This window comes from Triticum dicoccoides, chromosome 7B (assembly GCF_002162155.2).
Source record: "Triticum dicoccoides isolate Atlit2015 ecotype Zavitan chromosome 7B, WEW_v2.0, whole genome shotgun sequence".
Classification (NCBI taxonomy): Eukaryota; Viridiplantae; Streptophyta; class Magnoliopsida; order Poales; family Poaceae; genus Triticum; species Triticum dicoccoides.
Window position 1 is genome coordinate 303,664,227 of NC_041393.1, and position 27,660 is coordinate 303,691,886.

Sequence of the window (27,660 nt, forward strand, 5' to 3'; positions counted from 1 at the left end):
GAAGATCCTGCGGGATATCATCAAGACCCCCTCACGGATGGACCCCCATCAAGACCTCCTGCTGTAGGGCAGAACCCTATGGTGACGATCTTTCATGTTTGGAGTTGATCCTATGGAGAAACACGAGGAATGCGCGGAAGAACACAAGGGAAAACACGGGGAGAACGAGAGAAACACTCAACCGACAAGTATTTGATCACACAAGGGCTAGAACACCGAACACATAAGGTAGCACAAGATTCAAAATCAACAAAGGAAGATACAAGAGTAACCGTTCTTCTCCATGAGGAGGTCTTGATTGTCTTCTCCGGATGGAGGCCTTGAATCCGAATGGATCTTCTCCGAGGAGGCACAGTCCCTCACGTGGAGTAGATCTGGTACGGATCAGCTATGCTCTATCTCAAGATGAGCTATCACAATGCTAACCCTAGCTAGGAGGTGGAGAGACCTATTTATAGTCGTAGTGCAAATGGGAGTCAAAGTGAAGGGTGGTACAAGGGCTCCAGCCCGTGGCTGCGGTCACTTAGGTGCCGGAAGTCCAGAAGACGTCGGACGTCCGGAGGCTCGGGAGGGCCCGGACGTCCAGAAGGGCTCGGACATCCGTAGATTCGGCTCTGTTGGGGACGCGTCGTCGTCCGAAGGGAGCCGATCGTCCAGAGCTTCGGGAGGGTCCGGACGTCCGATGACCTTCGGTCTTCCATAGATTCGGCTCGGTCGCTAGTCGCCCGGTCGTCCGGTCCTCCTCGGACACCCATAGATTTGGCTTGGGTGGTGAGGTATCAGACGTCTGGAGAGCTCGGTCGTCCGTGTCCTGGGAATTGTCGGACGTCCGGACTGGGTCGGTCGTCCGACGCCTGTAGCTTCCAAAGCGGCTCTTCTTCTTGTCCATCATGCTTGGGGTCCTCTCCGTCTTGGCCCTTGCATGTAACTGTTCCATGGCTCTTCTCTAAGCACCTGATCACACACCGAGTTTCCGAATGAGGTAGTAGCCATGTCTCGTGAGTAGGAAGAGCGAGTTCGGAGAGGAGCGAGTTCACCTTATCTTCAATAGCCTTAGCTCGAGCTCTTGTCATGGGTCCAAGTGGTGTTGCGGGAGATATAGGTATGTCCATGGGGATGAGCGAAGGATGCTCCGCATCATCTCCCTCCCTTGGGAAAGATCTGACCTCGGATGAAAAGCTTCATCTCCATGGTATGGCGCGAGGTCCTTGACGTTGAAGATGTCGCTCACATTGTACTTGCCTCGTGGGAGGTCGATCTTGTAGGCGTCGTCGTTGTAGCGTGCTAGCACCTTGAAAGGTCCATCGGCTCTAGGGAGAAGCTTGGACTTGCATTTGTTGGGGAAGCGGTCCTTGTGAAGGTGTAACCACACGAGATCACCAATGTTGAAGATCATGGGTTGCTTGTTGACGTTGAGCTTGGTCGTTAGTTGTCATACTTGGCGCTCGATGGTATGCCTTGTATCCTCATGCCTCTTCTTGATGTAGCTTGCCCATGCACTCGCATCCATGTTGGTGCGCTCTTGTAGAGTAAGAGGTAGAATTTTCAATGGTGACAACGGGTTGAAGCCGTAGACGACCTCGAAGGGGGACTTGCCGGTAGTCGAATGTCTTGCACGGTTGTAGGCGTACTCGGCGATGGGTAGACATGCCTCCCACTCCTTGATGTTCTTCTTGATCAACAAACAAAGTAGAGTGGAGAGAGTCCAGTTCGTCACCTCCGTTTGGCCGTCGGTTTGAGGATGTTATGCAGCTGAGAACAAGAGCTTGATTCCGAGCTTGGCGCATAGGGTCTTCCAAAAGTAACTCAAGAACTTGTCGTCAGGATCGGAGACGATTGTCTTTGTTACTCCATGGAGTCGCAAGATTTCCCTACAAAAGAGATTTGCAATGTGTGAAGCATCGTCTATCTTGTTGCAAGGAATGAAATGTGCCATCTTAGAAAATCTATCCACAACAACAAACATAGAATCCTTTCCATTTTGAGTTCTAGGCAAACCAAGTACAAAATCCATGCTAACGTCTTCCCAAGGTTGATAAGGACTAGGAAGAGGCATGTAAAGACCATGGGATTGATCTTTAGACTTAGCTTTGCAACATGTTGAGCATCGGTTGGTGAAACATGATACGTCGCGGAACATCTTGGGCCCAAAGTAGTTCTTGGAGAGCGTGGCAAATGTCTGTCGCGTCCAAAATGTCCCATGAGTCCGCCTCCATGAGCCTCTTGCAAAAGGAGTACACGAAGAGAAGACTCGGGAATGCATAATTTGTCAGCTCTCATAAGATAAGCATCCTTGATATAATATTTGTCCCAAGAAGTATGCATCAAACACTTAGCATAAGGAATAGCAAAAGATGGATCATTAGCATACAAGTCTTTTATGTGCTCAAAACCAATAACATTTAACTCAAGTTTAGTTACAAGCGTGCATATGCATGAAAGTGCATCTGCAACTACATTTTCCTTACCCTTAATGTACTTGATCACATGTGGGAAAGATTCAATAAATTCACTCCATTTGGCATGATGCTTGTTTAACTTAGTTTGTACTTTTAAGTACTTAAGCGTTTCATGATCGGTATGGATGACAAACTCATGAGGTCTAAGGTAATGTTCCCAAGCATGTAGCACACGCACTAAAGCATACAATTCTTTGTCATAGATGGGATAGTTAAGTTGAGCACCAGAGAGTTTTTCACTAAAATAAGCAATGGCTCGTTTTTCTTGCATCAAAACTCTGCCAATTCCGGTACCACTTGCATCACAATGAACCTCAAAAGTTTTCTCAAAGTTGGGCCAAGCAAGAATCGGAGCATGAGCAAGCAAAGACTTGAGCTCATCAAAAGCGGTGGATTGCAAAGATCCCCAAACAAAAGGAGCATTCTTCTTACTCAAAGCATGCAAAGGAGCGGCAATAGTGCTAAAGTCTTTCAAAAAGCGACGATAAAATCCTGCAAGACCAAGAAAGCTACGCACTTGTTGCAAATTGGTGGGTTGGGGCCAAGTTTTAATTGCCTCAATCTTGGATTCATCAACATGGACACCCTTGGAAGAGACAACAAAACCCAATAAAACCACTTTCTCAACACCAAACGTGCATTTTTTCAAGTTTGCATAAAGACGTTCCTTGCGAAGGGTTTGCAAAACAGCCCTAACATGATTAATATGCTCTTTCAGGGATTTGCTAAAAATAAGAATGTCATCAAAGTAAACCACAACAAAGACTCCAATGTAAGGTCGAAGCACATAATGCATAAGACGCACGAAAGTACCGGGAGCCTCCGATAAACCCATAGGCATAACTAACCACTCATATAAGCCAACTTTGGTTTTGAAAGCAGTTGTCCATTCATCACCCTCTTGTATGCGGATTTGATAATAGCCACTTTTGAGATCAATTTTTGAGAAAAAGTTGGCTCCGCTAAGTTCATCAAGCATATCATCTAAGCGAGGAATGGGATGCCTATAGCGAACGGTTATAGCATTTATAGGTCTACAATCGGAACACAAGCGGTAACTTCCATCTTGTTTAGGGACAAGTATAACGGGAACGGCACGAGGGCTTAGGCTTTCACGTACATGACCGTTGTCAATGAGTTGTTGTACTTGTTGTTGAATCTCCTTGGTTTCTTCGGGGTTGACGCGGTATGGAGCTTTGTTTGGGAGAGGTGCTTCGGGGATGAGGTCGATTCGATGCTCAATGCCTCGAATAGGAGGTAGACCCGGAGGTAGGTCATCGGGGAAAACATCTTGGAATTCCTGCAAAAGAGATTGAAACACTAAAGGTAGCTCGTGAGAGGAGTCAGTTTTTGGTTCTCCATCCTTGCACACAAGGACAAAGTGCATCACACTCGATGGGTTCTCACACACTTCTCTCATCTCACTTTTTGTGGCAAATAGCATGAGGTTTTTCTCTCTAGGCGAAGAGGCGCTCAAGTTTGGCTTGTGGCTCTCACTCACTTTTGGGTGGATCACTTTCTCACTCTTCTCTTCATGATGGGTGGCTTTCTTGTCGGCTATCACTTGACTAGGAGACATAGGTCGTAACACATATTCCTTCCCTTTCATCTTGAAACTATAGTGATTACCCATTGTGGATGACACCACGGTCGAATTGCCATGGTCGACCAAGGAGGTGGAAAACGGTCATTGGGACCACATCACACTCCAAAGTGTCTTCATATGCACCAATTTTGAAGGAGACTTGGACCGTATGCTCAACTCGGATAGTGTCGGAGTCACTTAGCCATTGAACTTTGTATGGGTGCGGGTGCTTCCTCTTTACCAATTGAAGCTTGGAGCATCGTTCTTCACTTGCCAAGTTGTGACAACTACATCCATCGATGATGACCTTGACGGACCTTCCATTGATGTCGGCCTTAGTGTGGAAGATGTGGCATCGTTGGTCTTCTTTTTGTTGATGTTGAAGAGTCAAGACCTTGGAGACAACGAGAGCGGGGCTCGAATCCTCATCGCAAAAGACTTGATCATCTTCATCCTCGTTCACGCGCCAGTGCATGGCCACTTGCTCAAGAGCTGCCATATCCTCGTCACTCATGGAGTCGTAGGTGCCATCGTCGTTGAGGATCATGGTGCCCTTGTTTGTGCATTCATAGGACTTGTGGCCACGATTGCCGCAAGTGAAACACTTGAAGGAGCTTGTCTTGATGGTCTCATCGGTCGGAGTAGATGATGAAGCACGCGGCTTGAAGTTGTTTGTAGTAGGAGGAAGACGACTTGAGCTTGTCGAAGTTTTCTTGTAACTTGACTTGTCGTCGCTGCTTGTAGAAGGCTTGGTTGATGTATATGTTGGAGGAGTCGTTGAAGTTTGGTTGTTGGAGAAGCCGTAGGTCTTCGATGAGTACTTCGCGTATTTGAAGTCATCTTGCACTTGACGTTCCGCCTTTGTAGCTTGATGCACGAGCTCAATGAGGTTGGAGTAGGGTTGGAAGTCGGTGATTTTCTTGATGGGATGATTGAGTCCATTCATGAAACATGCCATTGTTTGCTCATCATCTTTCGTGACATTGGCTCGAATCATGGCTATCTCCATTTCCTTGTAGTATTCTTCAACACTCTTTGTTCCTTGCTTGAGGAGTTGTAGGTTCTTGAAGAGATCGCGATTGTAGTAGGTGGGCACAAAACGTGCTCGCATGACATCCTTCATTTGATCCCAAGTGGTGATAGGTGGTTCACCTCTTGCTTCACGGCGCTCAAGGACTTGTTCCCACCATATGAGCACATAGTCTTGGAACTCAAGTGATGCCATAGCAATCTTCTTCTCTTCCTCATATTTGTGCAAACGAATGATTTTGTCGACCTTCAATGCCCATGAGAGGTATTCTTCGGGATCATTGCTTCCATTGAACTTGGGCATTGTGAATTTGAGCTTTCCATAGCGTTGCTCTTCATTATGTTGTTGGCGATGGTGATGATGACGCCCTTGACGTGGAGGGTGATCATCCTCATGTTGCTCTTTTTGTGGAGGAAGTCCATGATCAACTTGCTCTTGTTGAACTTGAGGTTGAAGTGGAGCTTGGGGAACTTGACGTTGCACATGCAGTTGATAGTTCCTCTCTTGGATTTCTTCTCGAAGGCCTTCCTCTTGATTGTGCCATTCACGATTGCACTTGGCGATGGCCCGACCTGATTCTTGAAGGGCACGTTGCGCCTCAAGAGCTTGCACTTCTCATTGTTGTTGTTGAAGGCGTTGAGCCTTGGCGTCTTGTTCCTCTTGGTGTAGACGCGCTCGTTCTTCCTCTTGGCGCCGTAGTCGTTGTCATTCTTGAGCTTGTGCAAATGCGACTTGGTTTGAGGGAGGAAAAAGGTCTTGCTCATCGACTTGCTCTTGTGAATGCTTGTCGTGTAGCGGGTTGCGAGATGCATGATGGTCTTGACGTGTGGCTCAACGAAGAGTGTTTGATGTTGGTGTACTTGAGCCAGAGAAGGTGTCATCGGAGTGTCGACTTGAGCGGCTCTGTCTTGAGGATGAGGTAGTAGAAGGAGGACGGTTCACCAACAAGGCGCGAATCTCGTCAATCCTTGCATTGTTCTCTTTCTTATGCGCGTCGAGCTTGTTGTCAAAGTAGTCCTTGGTACGTTGCTCGAAAAGTCGCAAGTCGGTGGCAAGGTTGTTGATGCGCTCGTTCATAGCTTGTTGCTCTTGATGCAACGCTCGTTGTGCACCAAAGAGGTGGCTCTTGGTGACGTATGATGACATGTCATCGTCTTGCTCGATGAAGAGTGGGTTGGTAGAAGTACTCGGCCTATCCATCATTTGAAGCCAAACTGTGAGTGGTAGAAAGAGAAGAACTTATACCAATGTACCTTGACCGATGTTGATGATGAATCAAGTTCACTCAAATGCGGAAAATTAAATAGCACTATTGGTACCAATCCTTGTCAGTTCTCACACCTACACACGTAAAAGCTTATGGAGGAGCTTGGTTAGGATGGTGGCACAAAATTTGATGCAATAGTAAGTGAGCTTCAATAATGTCGGAAAAGGTTCACAAATTTGCAAATGCAACAAGTAGACCAAGCAAATAATGGTACAAGGAAACACACACGCAAATAGATAAGTGGGATTGTGCGAACCAGAAGTGAGCCAAAATGTGGAATCCACGAAAATGCTCTTGTTGCACAATACTAGAGAGACGCTAGCACGATTGCACAATAGGTGGATACAGAACTCGTGCACAACCTACTAGGCAAAAATGCAACGATCTCTATCCCAAGTATGCTATATGTATGGTATTTTGGTGCTATGATCCAAGATGATCCAATATGACAATCTTAATGTAGTATGATGCTATGGTTCTTGCTCATAAGCTCTTTGCTTATCTTTCCTCTTTGCTTAAAAGCTTGGGTGGCTCATTCACTTTTGAGCTCTTTTCTCATGCAAAACTTCACGAACCAAGATAGCAATTGTGTATGCGATGACAACTTTGTGACACACAAGTTGATCCCAAGATATGCACCACTATGGTATGGTATGTATGCTATGGAGTATGATCACTAATGTGCACAAGTCACGTTGCCGGCAATACTCAACGGCTAGTCTCGATGGGTAAGCTACACAAAAATGAGGCAATGTGGGTATCAATGCAATGGCAAGGTATGACAAATATGTCATCGACGTTACCGTCCTTGGCGATGATGAGACCCTTGCGAAATTGAGCCGTGGTGATGATGAAGTCGAACCGTACCTAGATAGCGGAAACACAATAGAACACGGGAGCCACAACTCAAAATCTCCAGGACTAAAACGTGTAAATCGTCATGGGAGGTATCCGAGAGGATGTTGGTGTATGTGGGTTTGGAAGATGTGGTGGAAGGTGGGGTTGTGGTGGTGGCCGAACTGACCAATGTTCAGTTCCGTCAGAGTACCACGGACGTCCAGTTTTTACGGTCGTCTGGTCGTCGGACGTCCGGCAGGGTCCGGTCGTCCGGTGCCTGGGTGAAAATTGGGCACGGGAAGAACATCACGATTTCGGGGAGGAAGAAGATGGTGAGGTCGAAATCGATCGGATTAGAGGATGGAAAAGGATGGGTGATAGAGGCAAAGGTGTCCCGTCTTTCGATGATATGGTGGCTATCATTTTCTGTGGGAGTCGACCTTGACGATCCGACTGCGAACGTGCGTGACGTCGCGCCTTAGCAATCGCTAAACCAACTTCCGAGGGGTTATTGACCATGCCGGAGCACGATCAACCTGACCACGAGGGTCTGTTTCCTGCGAGCAAACGAAGAACAAGCAAGAAGCTGAGATTGCAATCTGGATATTGCGAATATAAGATGAAAGCTTTCTTGATCAAGATGGGCTTCTGTGACACCTTTGTCTGGTCGTTGAACAAAAACGAAGTACGCGAAGTTGCAGCTATGGCGAACTTTAATCTAAACAAAACTTAAAGTCTAAACGGTGCCCTAAGGGCTGTATATATGGAGGAATTGGGGGGGGGATTTCGTGGCCCTTGGTGGAGGGGTCCGAAATCAACCCTATCTATTGTTTTCCCACACATACGGACTCTAAAAATAGCCTATACTTATGTATTTTGAAATTACATGGGCCTGGCCCAATAATAAGGTGACGCAACACCTAGAATAGCCTCGGGACGAAACTTATGAAGTGGCATCTTGTATATTTTGTCCAAGGCTTCAAGCACCCATTATGGTGGCTTCAAAGTCCTGAAATCATCACTTGTAACTCCGTTCTTGTTCCCCTTGCGCATGCCATCATCTCCATGCTTGTTCTTGCTCCAATGTTCATCCTTCTCCAAGCTAGGCCCTTCATTTGTAAGCAAAACAATTGTATCCAATTTAGGCAGCAACATATTCTCATGAACATTAGAATCATTACCAAGAAACGAAAGTACCTGATAATTTAATTGGCGTGCGCGAGCTCTAGTAATTGGTCCAGTATATGTAGCAGTAGGGGCTGTGGGTGTAACAATGATATTGATGTCCTCATCATCCTCCCCTTCTTGAAATGAAGTCGTCCTCGACGGAAGCTCATCTTCCTCATCAAAAGAAGGCTTCAAATCTGCAATGTTAAAAGTGGGACTAACCCCAAAATCTGCAGGCAGCTCAAGTTTATATGCATTATCATTTATTTTCTCCAACACCTTAAAAGGACCATCAGCACGAGGCATTAGCTTTGATTTGCGCAAATCAGGAAATCTATACTTACGCAAATGTAACCAAACAAGATCTCCAGGTGCAAACACAACATGTTTTCTACCCTTATCTCCAGCAAGTTTATATTTAGCATTCATACGCTCAATGTTTTCCTTAGTTAACTCATGCATTTTTTAAATCAATTCAGCACGTTGCTTAGCATCAAAATTAACCTTCTCCAAAGATGGAAAAGGCAACAAATCAATAGGTGCACGAGGTAGGAAACCATACACAACTTCAAAAGGGCACATCTTAGTAGTAGAATGCCATGAACGATTATAAGCAAATTCAATATGAGGCAAGCATCCCTCCCACATTTTCTTATTATTCTTCAAAACAGCCCTAAGCATAGTAGACTATGTTCTACTGAATACTTCAGTTTGTCCATCAGTTTGGGCGTGACAAGTAGTACTAAGAAGCAGTTTAGTCCCCAACTTAGCCCATAAACATCTCCAAAAGTGGCTAAGAAATTTAGTATCACGATCTGAAACAATAGTATTTGGAACACCATGCAAGCGAATAATGTCACGAAAGAACAAATCAGCAACATTAACAGCATCATCGCTTTTATGACATGGTATAAAGTGTGCCATTTTCGAGAATATATCCACGACAACAAATATGCTATCCCTCCCCTTCTTTGTTCGAGATAAACCTATAAAAATGTCCATAGATATATCCTCCCAAGGAACACTAGGTACAGGCAAAGGCATATATAAACCATGAGGATTGAGTCGTGACTTAGCTTTTTGACATGTAATGCAGCGAGCAATAAAACGCTCAACATCCCGTCTCATCTTTGGCCAAAAGAAATGTGTAGCAAGTACGTCCTCACGCGAAAGTGTCCCATTAATCCTCCTCCATGCGCCTCCTGCAACAACAAAAGACGAACGGAGCTAGCTGGAATGCATAGCTTGTTAGCAGGGAACACAAATCCATCATTAATGACAAACTTGTTCCACATTCTTCCTTCTTTACAATTCTGCATTACATCTTTAAAATCAGCATCATGCACATATTGATCTTTGATGGTCTCCAAAACAAATATTTTGAAGTCAAGTTGTGAAAGCATAGTATAACGAATAGACAATGTATCAGCAATAACATTTTCTTTTCGCTTCTTGTGTTTAATGACATAAGGGAAAGTCTCAATGAATTCAACCCATTTAGCATGTCTATGATTCAGTTTAGCTTGACTTTTAATATGTTTCAAAGATTCATGATCAGAATGTATAACAAATTCTTTGGGCCATAAATAGTGTTGCCATGTTTCTAAAGTCCGAACAAGAGCATATAATTCTTTATCATAAGTAGAATAATTCAGACTAGGCCCACTAAATTTTTTAGAAAAGTATGCAACAGGTTTGCCATCTTGTAATAACACACCTCCTAATGCAATTCCACTAGCATCACATTCAAGCTCAAAAGTCTTATTAAAATCAGGAAGTTGGAGTAAAGGAGCATGTGTCAACTTATCTTTCAATACCGTGAAGGCTTGTTCCTGTGTGGTACCCCAAACAAAAGGCACATCTTTCTTTGTAAGCTCATTGAGAGGTGCAGCAATGGTGCTGAAATCTCTCACAAAACACCTATAGAATCCAGCGAGGACAAGAAAACTCCTCACTTGTGTGACTTTTTTGGGCTGCGGCCAACTCTCAATAGCTTCAATCTTGGCTTTGTCAACTTCAATTCTCTGTGGAGTAACAACATAGCCAAGAAAAGATACTCGGTCAGTGCAAAAGGTGCACTTCCCAAGGTTACCAAACGAACATGCATCACGTAGAGCAATAAAAACAACACGTAAATGTTCCAAATGTTCTTCCAAAGATCTACTATAAATCAATATGTCATCAAAGTAAACTACCACATATCGTCCAATGAAAGCACGTAGAACTTCGTTCATTAATCTCATGAAAGTACTAGGTGCATTAGTTAACCCCAAAGGCATGACTAACCACTCATATTACCCAAACTTAGTTTTAAATGTTGTTTTCCATTCATCTTCCAATTTCATACGAATTTGATGGTATCCACTACGCAAATCAACTTTGGAGAATATTGTAGAGCCACTCAATTCATCAAGCATATCATCTAGCCTAGGAATAGGATGACAATAACGAATAGTAATATTATTAATGCCTCTACAATCAACACACATATGTGATGTACCATCCTTTTTTGGCACTAGAATAATAGGAACAGCACAAGGACTACGGGATTCACGTATATAACCTTTGTCGAGAAGCTCCTGTACTTGACGCATAATCTCCTTCGTCTCCTCTGGATTGGTACGGTATGGTGCACGGTTGGGTAATGATGCACCGGGAATTAATTCAATCTGATGCTCAATCCCTCGAATGGGAGGTAATCCCGGTGGCACATCTTGTGGAAAGACGTCAGTGAACTCCTGCAAAATGTTAGTGGCAGCAGGATGCAAAGAGGAAGGCACGTCCTCGAATGAAAATAATGCCTCTTTGCACACAAAAGCATAGCAAACAGATTTGCTAAAATCTAGCTCATCAATATTAGATTTAGTGGCAAGTAAACATGCACTTTTCAATTTATTTTCAGAAGCAACACTAGATGGTTTACTATTAGGCTTCATTTGTTGCTCAAATTCTTTTGTCACAATCTGATTTTCACTCTTATTTTTCTCCTGTTTTGCTTTATTAGCTCTATTTTTATAATATCATCTTTCAAAATGGACTCACGAGTCATAGGAAGCAAAGTAATATTTTTATCCTTATGAACAAGAGTATAATGATTGTTTCTACCATGGTGTACAGATTTTTTATCAAATTGCCATGGTCGACCAAGTAATAAGGAACATGCTTGCATAGGTACCACATCACAATCAACATAATCAGCATATGTAGAAATACTAAAATGCACACGAATAGTACGTGTTACCTTAACATTGCCGTTGTTGTTGAACCATTGGATGTAGTAAGGATGTGGATGTGGTCTTGTGGTGAGAGATAGCTTCTCCACCATCTCCATGCTAGCCAAGTTATTGCAGCTCCCTCCGTCTATAATGACACACACAGAACGTTCCTTCAAAACTCCCTTTGTATGGAACAAATTGTGCCTCTGATTTTTCTCAGCTTGTGTGACCTGCACACTCAAAACACGTTGAGCAACTAAACATTCATACCTGTCAGCGTCTTCAGGAGCCATGTATTACGTCTCATGATCAGAATCAGCTCCACCGTGTTCTTCACTTGTAATAAGCACCAAAGTCTCCTCATCATAGTCACTAGCGGACTCATACCCACCATCCTTAGTAGAAATCATCACACGCTGAGATTTGCATTCTCTCGCATAATGACCTCTTCCCTTACAACGACGACAAATAATATCACTTGTGTGCCCTGTTGATGCCATGGAAGAAGAAGAGCTCTGTGCAGGTCCGACAGGTGCGCTCTTGGCAGATATTGGTGGTTGTGCCTGCTTTCTTGTATCACGAATGTAGGTGGCACCTAATGGAGGTGTTGGTGCTGTGGAAGTAGAAGATGCACGCGGTGTCCATGATGAAGGTCGACCTGCAGAAAAGTTAGTTCGCGCCAATGCTTGTCGATCCTGCACTTCACGTTCAGCTTTACAAGCAAGATGGAATAAACGAGTGATATTAGTATACTCCTTATACTCTAGAATGCTCTGAATCTCTCTATTTAATCCACCCGTAAAACGTGCAAGCATAGCTTCATTCTCCTCAACAATACCACATCTAATCATGCCAGTTTGTAATTCCTGATAATATTCTTCTATAGAATTTTTTCCTTGTCTTAAACGCTGCAAGTTTTGAAGCAATTCACGTTGATAATATCGTGGAACCCAACGAGTACGCATAGCAGTTTTCAAAGCAGCCCAAGTAGTTGGAATAGGATATAATCTACAATGTTCAGACCACCATACACATGCAAAACTAGTGAAAGCACAAACAGCAGCAGCAACCCGTCTCTCCTCGGGATATTGTAAACATGTAAAACATTTTTCAGTTTCTAACTCCCAAGTAAGATATATATCAGGAACATATCTACCCTCAAATGGTGGAATATTCAATTTCAGTTTAGGAATATGGTCATTATCTCGACCTGAGGTGGTGGTGCAGGCCTACCGGTGTGAATAAATAACTGAGGTCGACCTGCTGGTGGTGGTGCTGGTGGCTGCACGTAGTTCTGATTTTGATCAACCTCATCCTCGTAATAGTCCTCCACCTCTGCAGTAGTAGTAGGAGCTACAGAAGCACCAACAGCAGTAGCAACGGCACCAGAATTTTGTCCTGGCTCAATAGGAACACCTTGTGCTCACCCTACTGTATCACGGTGTAGAACTGGTTGTGGGAGACGTTTGAGTAATTCATCAAACTTGGCGTCCAACTTGGTGTCAATTGTCTTCTCAATGTCATCTATCCTCTCCAATGCCTTTCCAAAACTGGCCGTCACGTCTTCCACCTGTTGACCCAACATTTGATGAAACTTATCATGAAGCGCCTTGTTCGTCATGTTCTCCTAGTCAATCTCGTCGTCTTGTGATCCTGTCATGATTAGTAGCAATAGAAACACAATAGAATATGATTCTACAGACTACTAGGAAACAGTGGTGGTGGTGGTGCTGTGTCACAAATCCTTCAAGCGAATATCAAATTCTTACCAGTTCTTACCCAGCAGCAGGTGGTGATCGGCAACCGTTGTAGTCAAAACTCTCAAAGCTTGGATAGAGCGATTACCAGGGAGAGTCAAACGCACGATGTAGATGTATGTGTAGCTGGGAAGGCTTATAATATGGTAGCAAAAAGGGTCAGCAATAATCAATTCAGAGATGGAAAGTTGAATAAACGCTCAACAACGGTACTGTGCTGGTCCTAGGCTAGACCATGCTAGAGACGCGAGCCTAGAACACTAACAAAATCACGACGCTGGACGTAAACAAGGGAAAAGCACACTCTGGAATTTTTTTTCTCTATTTTTTTGCGCTCCTTTTTTTGCGCTCCTCTTTTTTTTGCGAAAATCACTATAATAGCGAGTGTCTCAAAACTCTTCCTAGGTCAAACTGACAGGATAGGCACGAATTTTTTTCTTGACCAAATTTATTTTTTCGACTGCCCGGACCCAAAAACTGGAAACGGGTCAAAAAAAATCTTTCTATAACGGCGACTATCTCAAAACGCTTGGAAGCACCTAAAAATAGGATAGCCAGAATTTTTTTTGTCAAGTGTGTTTTTGGAAAATTTTGGGCCTAAATGGAGGGTATTTTCCGGACTCTTTTTTTTCGAAACCTATTCAGGCAAGGAAACACGAATCGGAAATTAGACGGATCTCGAAAACAAACCTAATATGAAAGTAACTCGGATTGGTGGTGGATATATGGTGGTAGGATATGGCAGCGGTGGTGGTATATGGTAGTGGTGGTGGTATATGGATACGGATCGGTGGTGGTATATGGATACGGATTGGTGGTGGTATATGGATATGGATTCAGAGCGGTGGCGGATCAGCGGTGGTGGTAGTTGGTGGGAGCGATGACGATGGTGCGGCGGCGGCGTGACAAATTGTGAACAAAACTCGAACAAATACAACAAAGCAAATACAGAAGAGATTATGCAAAGGCTCAGATTGGTTCGGATAGGATGAACTAACCCTATTTTTTTGGCTTTTTCGTGGACTATAGGTATGAAGAAAAGACTCGATCTAAACTACGAAAAACTATAAAATCTCACCGAGCAACCTGAAAATCTGATACCACTTGATAGAGGCAAAGGTGTCCCGTCTTTCGATGAGATGATGGATATCGCTTTGGTGGAAGTCGACTTTGACGATCCGACTATGAACGTGCGAGGACGTCGCGCCTTAGCAATAGCTAAACCAACTCCGAGAGGTTATTGACCACACCGGAGCACGATCAACCTGACCACGAGGGTCTGTTTTCTGCGAGCAAACGAAGAACAAGCAAGAAACTGAGATTGCAATCAAGATATTGCGAATATAAGATGAAAGCTTTATTGATCAAGATGGGGTTCTGTGACGCCTTTGTCTGGTCATTGAACACAAACGAAGTACGCGAAGTTGCAGCTATGGCGAACTTTAATCTAAGCAAAACCCAAAGTCTAAATGGTGCCCTAAGGGCTGTATATATGGAGGAAGAGGGGGGGAATTTCGTGGCCCTTGGTGGAGGGGTCTGAAATCAACCCTATCTCTTGTTTCCCCACACATACGGACTCTAAAAATAGCCTATACTTATGTACCCATTATGGAGGCTTCAAAGTCCTGAAATCATCACTTGTAACTCTGTTCTTGTTCCCCTTGCGCATGCCATAATCTCCATGCTTGTTCTTGCTGCAATGTTCATCCTTCTCCAAGCTAGGCCCTTCATTTGTAAGCAAAATAAATGTATCCAATTTAGGGAGCATCATATTCTCTTGAACATTAGAATCATTACCAAGAAACGAAAGTACCTGATAATTTAATTAGCGTGCGCGAGCTCTAGTAATTGGTCCAGTATATGTAGCAGTAGGGGCTGTGGGTGTAACAATGGTATTGATGTCCTCATCATCGTGCCACCGGGATTACCTCCCATTCGAGGGATTGAGTGTTATATTGACTTAATTCCCGGTGCATCATTACCCACCCGTGCACCATACCGTACCAATCCAGAGGAGACGAAGGAGATTATGCGTCAAGTACAGGAGCTTCTCGACAAAGGTTATATATGCGAATCCCTTAGTCCTTCTGTTGTTCCTATTATTCTAGTGCCAAAAAAGGATGGTACATCACGTATGTGTGTTGATTGTAAAGGCATTAATAATATTACTATTCGTTATCATCATCCTATTCCTAGGCTAGATGGTATGCTTGATGAATTGAGTGGCTCTACAATATTCTCCAAAGTTGATTTGGTAGTGGATACCATCAAATTCGTATGAAATTGGGGGACATAAGGAAAACAACATTTAAAACTAAGTTTGGATTATATGAGTGGTTAGTCAAGACTTTTGGGTTAACTAATGCACCTAGTACTTTCATGAGATTAATGAACGAAGTTTTACGTGTTTTCATTAGACGATTTGTGGTAGTTTAGTTTGATGATATATTGATTTATAGCAGATCTTTGGAGGAACATTTGGAACATTTACGTGCTATTTTTATTGCTCTACGTGATGCACGTTTGTTTGGTAACCTTGGGAAGTGCACCTTTTGCACCGACCGAGTATCTTTTCTTGGCTATGTTGTTACTCCACAGGGAATTGAAGTTGATAATGCCAAGATTAAAGCTATTGAGAGTTGGCCGCAGCCCAAAACGGTCACACAAGTGAGGAGTTTTCTTGGCCTGGCTGGATTCTATAGGCTTTTTGTGAGAGATTTTAGCACCATTGCTGCACCTCTCAATGAGCTTACAAAGAAGGATGTGCCTTCTGTTTGGGGTACCGCACAGGAAGAAGCCTTCACGATGTTGAAAGATAAGTTGACACATGCTCCTTTACTCCAAGTTCCTAATTTTAATTAGACATTTGAGCTTGAATGTGATGCAAGTGGATTTGGATTAGGAGGTGTGTTACTACAAGATGGCAAACCTGTTTCATACTTTTCTAAAAAAATTGAGTGGGCCTAGTCTAAATTATTCTACTTACGATAAAGAATTATATGCTCTTGTTCGGACTTTAGAAACATGGCAACATTATTTATGGCCCAAAGAATTGTTATACATTTTGATCATGAATATTTGAAACATATTAAAAGTCAAGCTAAACTGAATCGTAGACATGCTAAATGGGTTGAATTCATTGAGACTTTCCCTTATGTCATTAAACACAAGAAGGGTAAAGAAAATGTTATTGCTGATGCATTGTCTCGTCACTATACTATACTTTCACAACTTGACTTCAAAATATTTGGTTTGGAGACCATCAAAGATCAATATGTGCATGATGCAGATTTAAAAGATATATTGCAGAATTGTAAACAAGGAAGAACATGGAACAAGTTCGTCGTTAATGATGGATTTGTGTTCCGTGCTAACAAGCTATGCATTCCAGCTAGCTCCGTTCGCCTTTTGTTGTTGTAGGAGGCGCATGGAGGAGGATTAATGGGACACTTTGGCGTGAAGAAGATAGAGGACGTACTTGCTACACATTTCTTTTGGCCAAAGATGAGACGGGATGTTGAGCGCTTTGTTGCTCGCTGCACTACATGTCAAAAATCTAAGTCACGACTCAATCCTCATGGTTTATATATGCCTTTTCCTGTACCTAGTGTTCCTTGGGAGGATATATCGATGGACTTCGTTTTAGGTTTACCTCGAACAAAGAAGGGTAGGGATAGCATATTTGTTGTCGTGGATAGATTCTCGAAAATGGCACACTTTATACCATGTCATAAAAGCGATGATGCTGTTAATGTTGCTGATTTGTTCTTTCGTGAGATTATTCGCTTGCATGGTGTGCCCAATACTATTGTTTTAGATCGTGATACTAAATTTCTTAGCCACTTTTGGAGATGTTTATGGGCTAAGTTGGGGACTAAACTACTTTTTAGTACTACTTGTCACCCCCAAACTGATGGACAAACTGAAGTAGTCAATAGAACATTGTCTACTATGCTTAGGGCTGTGTTGAAGAATAATAAGAAAATGTGGGAAGAATGCTTGCCTTATATTGAATTTGCTTATAATCGTTCATTGCATTCTACTACTAAGATGTGCCCTTTTGAAATTGTGTATGGTTTCCTACCTCATGCACCTATTGATTTGTTGCCTCTTCCATCTTTGGAGAAGGTTAATTTTGATGCTAAACAACATGCTGAATTGATTTTGAAAATGCATGAGTTAACAAAGGAAAACACTAAGCGTATGAATGCTAAATATAAACTTGTTGGAGATAAGGGTAGAAAACATGTTGTGTTTGCACCTGGAGATCTTGTTTGGTTACATTTGCGTAAGGATAGATTTCCTGATTTGCGCAAATCAAAGCTAATGCCACGTGCTAATGGTCCTTTTAAGGTGTTGGAGAAAATAAATGATAATGCATATAAACTTGAGCTGCCTGCAGATTTTGGGGTTAGTCCCACTTTTAACATTGCAGATTTGAAGCCTTATTTGGGTGAGGAAGATGAGCTTTCGTCGAGGACGACTTCATTTCAAGAAGGGGAGGATGATGATTACATCAATACCATTGTAACACCCACAACCCCTACTGCTACACATACTGGACCAATTACTAGAGCTCGTGCATGCCAATTAAATTACCAGGTACTTTCGTTTCTTGGTAATAATTTTAATGTTCATGAGAATATGATGTTGCCTAAATTGGATACATTTGTTTTGCTTACAAATGAAGGGCCTAGCTTGGAGAAGGATGGACATTGGAGCAAGAACAGGCATGGAGATGATGGCATGCGCAAGGGCAACAAGAACGGAGTTACAAGTGATGATTTATGGACTTTGAAGCCACCATAATGAATGCATGAAGCTTTGGACGAAATATGCAAGATGCCACTTCATAAATTTCGTCCAAAGGCTATTCTAGGTGCTGCGTCACCCTATTATTGGGACAGGCCCATGTAATTTCGAAATACATAAGTATAGGCTATTTTTAGAGTCCGTATGTGTGGGGAAACAAGAGATAGGGTTGGTTTCGGACCCCTCCACCAAGTGCCACGAAATTTCCCCCTCTTTCTCCATATATACAACCCTTAGGGCACCGTTTAGACTTTGGGTTTTGTTTAGATTAAAGTTTGCCATAGCTGCAACTTCGCGTACTTCGTTTGTGTTCAACGACCAGACCAAGACGTCACAGAACCCCACCTTCATTAATAAAGCATTCCTCTTATATTTGCAATATCCAGATTGCGAACTCAGTTTCTTGCTTGTTCTTCGTTTGCTCGCAGGAAATAGACCCTCGTGGTCAGGTTGATCGTGCTCCGGCGTGGTCAATAACCTCTTGGAGTTGGTTTAGCGATTGTTAAGGCGCGACGTCCTCGCACGTATGTAGTCAGATCGTCAAAGTGTACTCCTCCGAAACGATAAACACCATCTCATCGAAAGATGGGACACCTTTGCCTCTATCAAGTGGTATCAGATTTTCAGGTTGCTTGGTGAGATTTTAAAGTTTTTCATAGTTTAGATCGAGTCTGTTCTTCTACCTACAATCCACGAAAAAGAAAAAAAAGAAAATTAGGGTTAGTTCATCATATCCAAACCAATCTGAGCCATTGCATAATCTTTTTTGTATTTGCATTGTTGAATTTGTGGTTGCTTCGTCGTGTCAAGTTGCTGGTCTTAGCGTCTAGTTCTTTAGAGTTTCAAGTTCTGTTCACAAGTGATCACGCTGCCGCCGCACCATCATCATCGCCCTACCATATACCACCACCGCTTATCCGCTACTTCTCCGAGTCCATATACCACCCCCGATCAGATTCCATATACCACCACCAATCCGAGTCCATATACCACCACCAATCTGAGTATATATACCATCACTAATTCGAGTCGATATGATAGAGGCGGGGGTCCCGATCTTTCGATGAGATGATAACTATCGATTTGGTGGAGTCGACTTTGACGATCCGAGTACAAACATGCACAACGTTGCGCCTTAGCAATTGCTAAACTAATCTCCTGAGGTTACTGACGATGCCTGACCACGAAGGTCTATTCCTGCAAGCAATCGAAGAACAATCAAGAATATGATAAACCAATATGAATATTGCGAATATGGATGAAGTATTGATAATGGTGGGGATCCAAAAGTGGTCCTGATCTGGTCGTTGGACACAAACGAAGTACATGAAGTTGCGTTGGCTAACTTTTAACTAAACAAAACCCAAGGAAAAAGCTACTAGATGGATCTACTTATATAGGAGCAAGGGGTGGTGGCCAAGAAGGTGGGAGGACGTACCAAGGCATCCTAAAACTAACCCTAGGTCGTACAAATCTCATGGTCCCATGTGGAGGTGATGCAACACCTTTGGACTTGTAGTTTGACTCAGATTCTGCTGCAGCGTTAGATTGTTTCATCAATATCTCAGTGCTCCGGCTGAATTTGAAGATGAATCCAATTGGGTTGGAAAGAGCACGAAATCTACTTTCTGACAAAAAAGAATCACCCAATTCGGAGTCCGTATGAAAACGTTGTTGGCGTTTTGAGTCAGGTATGTCTGTGCAGTTCGAATCTGAATCTAGAACGTGAGAGACTTGGACCCTATCTTCTCTTGGCCCAAAAGTTACGTGAGAGAACTTTTTGAACAGCAAGTAAACATCTCTTTCTTCCTTATCTTCATATGTGGATTGTACAAATGTGCCATACACCTGAAAATAGACATGGCACAAAAGTTTGTGAAGTATTTTTGTCCTGTATGACATAAATAAAGTATTGCATAGTTTGCATTAGAAATCACCTCACAAATATACATGTATGCAATATTTTTGGTCATATCCCTGGTAGTCATGTCGCTTGCTTTCATTTGAGTACTTGCGGAGCCAAAACAGACTTCTTATGAGAAAGTTATGCCTGTTTTACTGAACAGTGCACAAACAGATTCCAATCCGAATTCAACAACGAGATTGAGTCGAGATAGATCCGAATTTTGTTTAACTTTTTTTCCTTTTCTTACTCTCTTTTTTTTCTCTGACTTTTTTTACGTTTTCTTACTCTCTTTTTTTTCTCTGACTTTTTTTTTAACTTTTTTCTCTCTTTTTTCTCTCTGTCTTTTTTTGTCCCTCTTTCCAAAACAAAATAGATAAGATGCAGATTGGATCAAGAAAAGAAGTGAACAAACTCAACTATGATTATGACCATGAACGGTGGGTAGGAGGACGTGATGAAAATTGATGGATGAGTGGTGGACAGTGGAAGGGATAACAACGCAGCGGCAATGAACTAGACACTAAGACCAGCAACTCGAAACTCTAAATGAACTAGACACTAAGACCAGCAACTCGACACGACGATGCAACCGATAATTCAATAATGCAAACAATGAAAAGAAAATTGCAAAGTCTTAGACTGGCTTGGACAAAGGATGAATAGATCTAACTTTTTTGGGGGCTTTTTCTTGGACAATAGGTAAGAAAATAAACCTAATCGAGGGAAAACTGGAAATTCTCACCGAGCAACTTGAAAACTGATACTACTTGATAGAGGCAAGGGTCCCGATCTTTCGATGAGATGATAACTATCGATTTGGTGGAGTCGACTTTGAGAATCCGACTACAAACATGCACGATGTTGCACCTTAGCAATCGCTAAACCAATCTCCTGAGGTTACTGACGATGCCGGAAGCACGATCAGCCTGACCACGAAGGTCTATTCCTGCAAGCAATTGAAGAACAAGCAAAAATATGATAAAGCAATCTGAATATTGCGAATATGGATGAAGTATTGATAATGGTGGGGATCCGAAAGGGGTCCTGATCTGGTCGTTGGACACAAACGAAGTACACGAAGTTGCGTTGGCTAACTTTTAACTAAACAAATCCAAAGTAAAAAGCTACTAGATGGATCTACTTATATAGGAGCAAGGGGTGGTGGCCAAGGAGGTGGGAGGACGTCCCAAGGCAGCCTAAAACTAACCCTAGGTCGTACAAGGCTCATGGGCCCAAGTGGAGGTGATGCAACACCTTTGGACTTGTAGTTTGACTCGGATTCTGCTGCAGCGTCAGATTGTTTCATCGATATCTCAATGCTCCGGCCGACTTTTAAGGTGAATCCAATTGGGTTGGAAAGAGCACGAAATCTACTTTCCAACAAAAAAGGATCACCCAATTCGGAGTTCGTATGAAAAAGTTGTTGGCATTTTGAATCAGGTATGTTTGTGCAGTCCGAATCTGAATCCAGAACATGAGAGACTTGGACTCTATCTTCTCTTGGCCCCAAAGTTAGGGAGAGAACGTTTTGAACAACAAGTAAACATCTCTTTCTCCCTTATCTTCATATGTGGATTGTACAAATGTCCCATACACCTGCAAATAGACATGGCACAAAAGTTTGTGAAGTATTTATGTCCTGTATGACATAAATAAATTATTGCAGTTTGCATTAGAAATCACCTCATAAATATACATGTATGCAATATTTTTGGTCATATCCATGGTAGTCATGTCATCCTCACGATATACCACCACCAATATGAGTTCATATACCACCTCCAATCCGAGTCCACATACGCCGTCATATACCATCACCAGTGCAAGTTCCACCAGATTCATCTCCGCCACTAGTCCTAGTCCGAGTCCAGTATTTGTTCCTTTATGTTAGAATTCCAGAGCATGCGATACTATGAGTCGTGAACAAGTCGGATTCCCCAATTTCCGTGCTACCCATACAAGAAAAATACTTCCAGTTTCAAAAAAAATTGTAGACTTTTTTGACAAAAAATTGTTGTGGAGGAAAAAAGTGCAAAAATAGTGAAAAAAGAGAAAAAATTCAGAGTGTGCACCTCCCTTGATTAAGTGCCGCGCCGTGATTTTGTTAGTGTTCTAGGCTCGCGTCTCTAGCACGGTCTAGCCTAGGACCAGCACAGTACTGTCGTTGAGCGTTTATTCAACTTTGCATCTCTAAATTGATTATTGCAGACCCTTTTTGCTACCATACTATAAGCCTTCCCAGCTCCACATACATCTACATCGTGTGTTTGACTCTCCCTGGTAATCCCTCTATCCAAGCTTTGAGAGTTTTGACTACAACGGTTGCCGATCACCACCTGCTGCTGGGTAAGAACTGGTAAGAATTTGAGATTCGCTTGAAGGATTTGTGACACACCACCCTCACCACCACTTCCTAGTAGTCTATAGGATCATATTCTTTTGTGTTTCTATTGCTTCTAACCATGGCAGGATCACAAGCCGATGGGTGGACGGGTGCAAGATGTGCTAAACAGATTTGAAGAGGCCATGGATTAGATAGATGGCATTGAGAAGACGTTCGAAACAAAGCTCGATAACAAGTTTAATGAATTGCTCGCGCGTCTTCCGCAACCACCGCCGGCTGCACCTGTCACACCTCTACAACAACAACAACTACAATGGCGCCTTCCAAATCATGTGGGATGAGCACAACGCATTCCAATTGAGCTTGGTCAAAATTCTGGTGATGCTGTACCTATTGTTGATGCTTCTTTGGCTCCTGCTATAGCTGCTGCAGGTACCCAGGAGGACGACGATTATGCGGGCAATTATGAGGATGAGGTTGATCAAAATCAGAACTACGTGCAACCACCAACACCAGCACCAGGTCGTCCACATGCAAATAATCGCAACGGTAGGACTGCACCACCACCTCAGGTACGAGATCATGACCATGTTCCTAAATTGAAATAGAATATTCCATCGTTTGAGGGTAGATACGTTCCTGATGTATATCTTACTTGGCAGTTAGAAACTGAACAACATTTTACATGTTTACAATATCCCGCGGAGAGACGGGTCGCTGGTGCTGTTTGTGCTTTCACTAGTTTTGCATGTGTATGGTGGTCTGAACATTGTAGATTATATCCTATTCCAGCTACTTGGGCTGCTTTGAAAACTGCTATGCGTTCTCGTTGGGTTCCACCATATTATCAACATGAATTACTTCAAAAACTGCAGCGTTTGAGACAAGGGAAAAATTCTGTAGAAGAATATTATCAGGAATTACAAACTGGCATGATTAGATGTGGTAATGTTGAGGAGAATGAAGCTATGCTTGCATGTTTTATGGGTGGATTAAATAGAGAGATTCAGACCATTCGAGAGTATAAGGAGTGTACTAATATCACTCGTTTATTCCATCTTGCTTGTAAAGCTGAACGTGAAGTGCATGATCGACAAGCATTGGCGTGAACTAACTTTTCTGTAGGTCGACCTTCATCATGGACACCGCATGCATCGTCTACTTCCTCTGCACCAGCACCTCCATCAGGTGCCACCTGCAGCCGTGATACAAGAAAGCAGGCACAACCACCACTATCTGCAAAGAGCACACCTGTCGGGCCTGCACGGAGCTCTTCTTCTTCCATGGCATCAACAGGGCACACAAGTCATATTATTTGTCGTCGTTGTATAGGAAGAGGACATTATGCGCGAGAATGCAAATCTCAGCGTGTGATGATTGCTTCTGAGCATGGTGGCTATGAATCCGCTAGTGACTATGATGAGGAGACTTTGGCTCTTATTACAAGTGAAGAACATGGTGGAGATGATTCTGAACATGAGACGCAATACATGGCTCCTGAAGATGCTGAAAAGTATGAAGGTTTAGTTGCTCAAGGTGTTCTGAGTGTGCAGGTCACACAAGCTGAGCAAAATCAGAGGCATAATTTGTTCCATACAAAGAGAGTTGTGACGGAAAGTTCTGTTCGCGTCATCATCGATGGACGAAGCCGCAACCACTTGGCTAGCATGGAGATGGTGGAGAAGTTATCTCTCACCACGAGACCACATCCACATCCTTACTATATCCAATGGTTCAATAACAACGGCAAGGTTAAGGTAACGTGTGCTGTTCGTGTGCATTTTAGTATCTCTACATATTCTGATTATGTTGATTGTGATGTGGTACCCATGCAAGCATGATCATTATTACTTGGCAGACCTTGGCAATTTGATAAAAATTATGTACATCATGGTAGAAACAATCAATATACTTTTGTTCATAAGGATAAAAATATTACTTTGCTTCCTATGACTCCTGATTCCATTTTGAAAGATGATATCATAGAGCTAATAAAGCCAAACAGGAGAAGAATAAGAGTGAAAATCATATTGTGGCAAAAGAATTTGAGCAAGAAATGGAGCCTAATAATAAACCATCTAGTGTTGCTTCTGAAATTAAATTGAAGAGTGCATGTTTATTTGCCACCAAATCTAATATTGATGAGCTAGATTTCACCAAATCTGTTTGCTATGCTTTTGTGTGCAAAGAGGCATTATTTTCATTCGAGAACGTGGCTTCCTCTTTGAATCTTGCTGTCACTAACATTTTGTAGGAGTTCGCTAACATGTTTCCACAAGACGTGCCACCGGGATTACCACCTATTCGAGGGATTGAGCATCAGATTGACTTAATTCCCGGTGCTTCACTACCAAACTCTGCGCCATACCGTACCAATTCATAGGAGATGAAGAAGATTATGCGTCAAGTACAGGAGCTTCTTGACAAAGGTTATATACGCGAATCCCTTAATTGATGCGGAGCATCCTTCAGTCATCCCCATGGACCTTCCATCCTCTCACCAAGCACCAAGAGGACCCATGACTAGAGCATGAGCTAGAGCTCTCGAGACCGAGGTGACTTCTCTCCTTAGTGATATCTCATATGATCCTCTCAAGACATGGCTACTACCTAAGTCCGCAATGTTGTGCATGATTAGGTACCAAGAGGACCCTCCCGAGGATGCACATGAAGATGGTCAAGATCCCAAATCGACGGAAGAATAGAACCAACGGAAGAAGGCGAGAACAGCCTCCAGGCACCGGACATCCGACCATGGCCCCGGACATCCGGCCCCTGGAGATCTACATGGTCAGGAGTTTGCAGAAGAAGCTACAGGGACCAGACATCCGGCGTTCAGCCCGGACATCCGGGCCCCCTCACCGGAAATCCGGCCTCCAACCCGGACATCGGGAGGTGTCATCCAGGGAGCACAGAAGGCTGCCCAGACAGCCCGGACATCCGGTCATCACCCCGGACATCCGGCGCCTCCCGAAGCCCCGGACATCCGGCCCCTCCGCCCGAACATCCGGCGCCGCCCATCCAGAGAGCAGCACGGCCATCTCCACCAGCCCAGACATCCGGCCCTTCAGCCCGGACATCCGGCCCCTCGCGAGCCACCGGACATCCCGCCCGATGCCCGGACATCCAACCTTCCCTGTCTGCGAAAAGTGTAAGGGCTGAGGCCCATGTACCCCCTTCGCCCCTAGACTATATATACTCCATCCCCACCTACGTTTTAGGGTTAGCATTGTGATAGCTCATTTGAGATAGAGCATTGCTCATCCGTACCGGATCTACTCCTCGTGAGGGACCGCACCTCTTTGGAGAAGATCCATACGGATTCAAGGCCTCCATCCGGAGAAGACAATCAAGACCTCCTAATGTAGGGTGTAACCCTAAGAGGGATCTTTTCACACCTGGAGGGGGAAAAGGAGAGCAACAACAAGAACACAAAGAGGAAATCACTCCAACAATTCCCGATTACACATCCACTAGGATAACACTACAAGATCCACAAGTCACAAATACAATCAAAGGAAAGATACAATGGAAAAGTTCATCCCAAATCCCAAGGAGATGGGGGCTTGAAGATAGTCTTCTCCTTATGGAGGTCTTGAAATCCACAAGGATTCTTCCCTAGGGGGTCTTGGTCCACCAAGAGGGAAGGTGAAGGAGAAAGCTCACAAATATCTCATCTAATACTTTGCTAACCCTAAACATGGTCCTAGGTACGGAATATATAACCTTGGGGTCGAAGGAGATGAAGAGGGGCCGAAGATACAATCTCATCCGGCCATCCTGGGAGGCCCGTGCGCACGGGGTAAGTTGGGCCCGTGCGCATGGGGGTCCCATGGGCACAGTACGGGCCGTGCGCACGGGGTGCTCCAGCGCCAGCTTCCTGTGTAGTCCGTGGGCACGGGGTATCAGGGGCCCGTGCGCACGGGGTCACCTGGGACTTCCTGTATTGCTGCTGTTGCACTCCGTCTTGGCTCGCAAGGCCTTGGGGTGGTCCTCCTTCTCCTTGATGATGCTCCTGAGCTTCTTGGTGATGTTCCTCTTCATACCTAAAGAGGTATAGCATATTTTGGTGAGCTAGTAACCATGTTCCATTCGTGTCCATGTGCAAGTCAAGTAGGAAGGAGTTCACATCGGTTTCCAAAGTACATGCTCTAGCTCTTGTCATGGGTCCTCGTGGGGTTGGATGTGTCGGTGTAGAATCCATGGGGATGATGGAAGGATGCTCTGCATCATCTCCCCTCCCTTGAGAAAGATCCGACCTCGGATCAAAATCTTCATCACCATGGTAAGGCGAGAGGTCTTTGACGTTGAAGATGTCACTCACATTGTACTTGTCTCATGGGAGTTCAATCTTGTAAGCATTGTTGTTGTAGCATGCTAGCACTTTGAAGGGTCCATCGGCGCGAGGGAGAAGTTTGGACTTGCGTTCGTTGGGGAAACGGTCCTTGCGAAGGTGTAGCCACACGATATCGCCTATGTTGAAGATCATGGGTTGCTTGTTGACGTTGAGCTTGGTTGCTAGTTGTTGTACTTGGCACTCGATGGTGTTCCTTGTATCTTCATGCATCTTCTTGATGTAGCTTGCTCGTGCGCTCGCATCCATGTTGGTGCGCTTTTGTAGAGGAAGAGGTAGAATGTCCAATGGGGACAACGGGTTGAAGCCGTAGACGACCTCGAAGGGGCACTTGCCGGTAGTCGAATGTCTTGCACAGTTGTAGGCGTACTCGGCGATGGGTAGACACTCCTCCCACTCCTTGATGTTCTTCTTGATCAACACGCAAAGTAGAGTGGAGAGTGTACGGTTTGTCACCTCCGTTTCATCGTCAGTTTGAGGATGGTATGCGGATGAGAACAAGAGCTTGATTCTGAGCTTGGCGCATAGCGTCTTCCAAAAGTAACTCAAGAACTTGACGTCGCGGTCAGAGACAATCGTTTCGAGCACACTGTGTAGTCGCAAGATTTCCCTACAGAATATATTCGCAATATGTGAAGCATCGTCTATCTTGTTGCATGGAATGAAATGTGCCATTTTAGAAAATCGGTCCACAACAACAAACACGGAATCCTTTCCATTTTGAGTTCTAGGCAAACCAAGTACAAAATCCATGCTAATGTCTTCCCAACGTTGATAAGGAATAGGAAGAGGCATGTAAATACCATCGGATTGAGCTTTAGACTTAGCTTTGTGACATGTTGAGCATCGGGTGGTGAAGCATGAGACGTCGTGGAACATCTTGGGCCAAAATTAGTTCTTGGAGAGCGTGGCGAATGTCTTTTCATG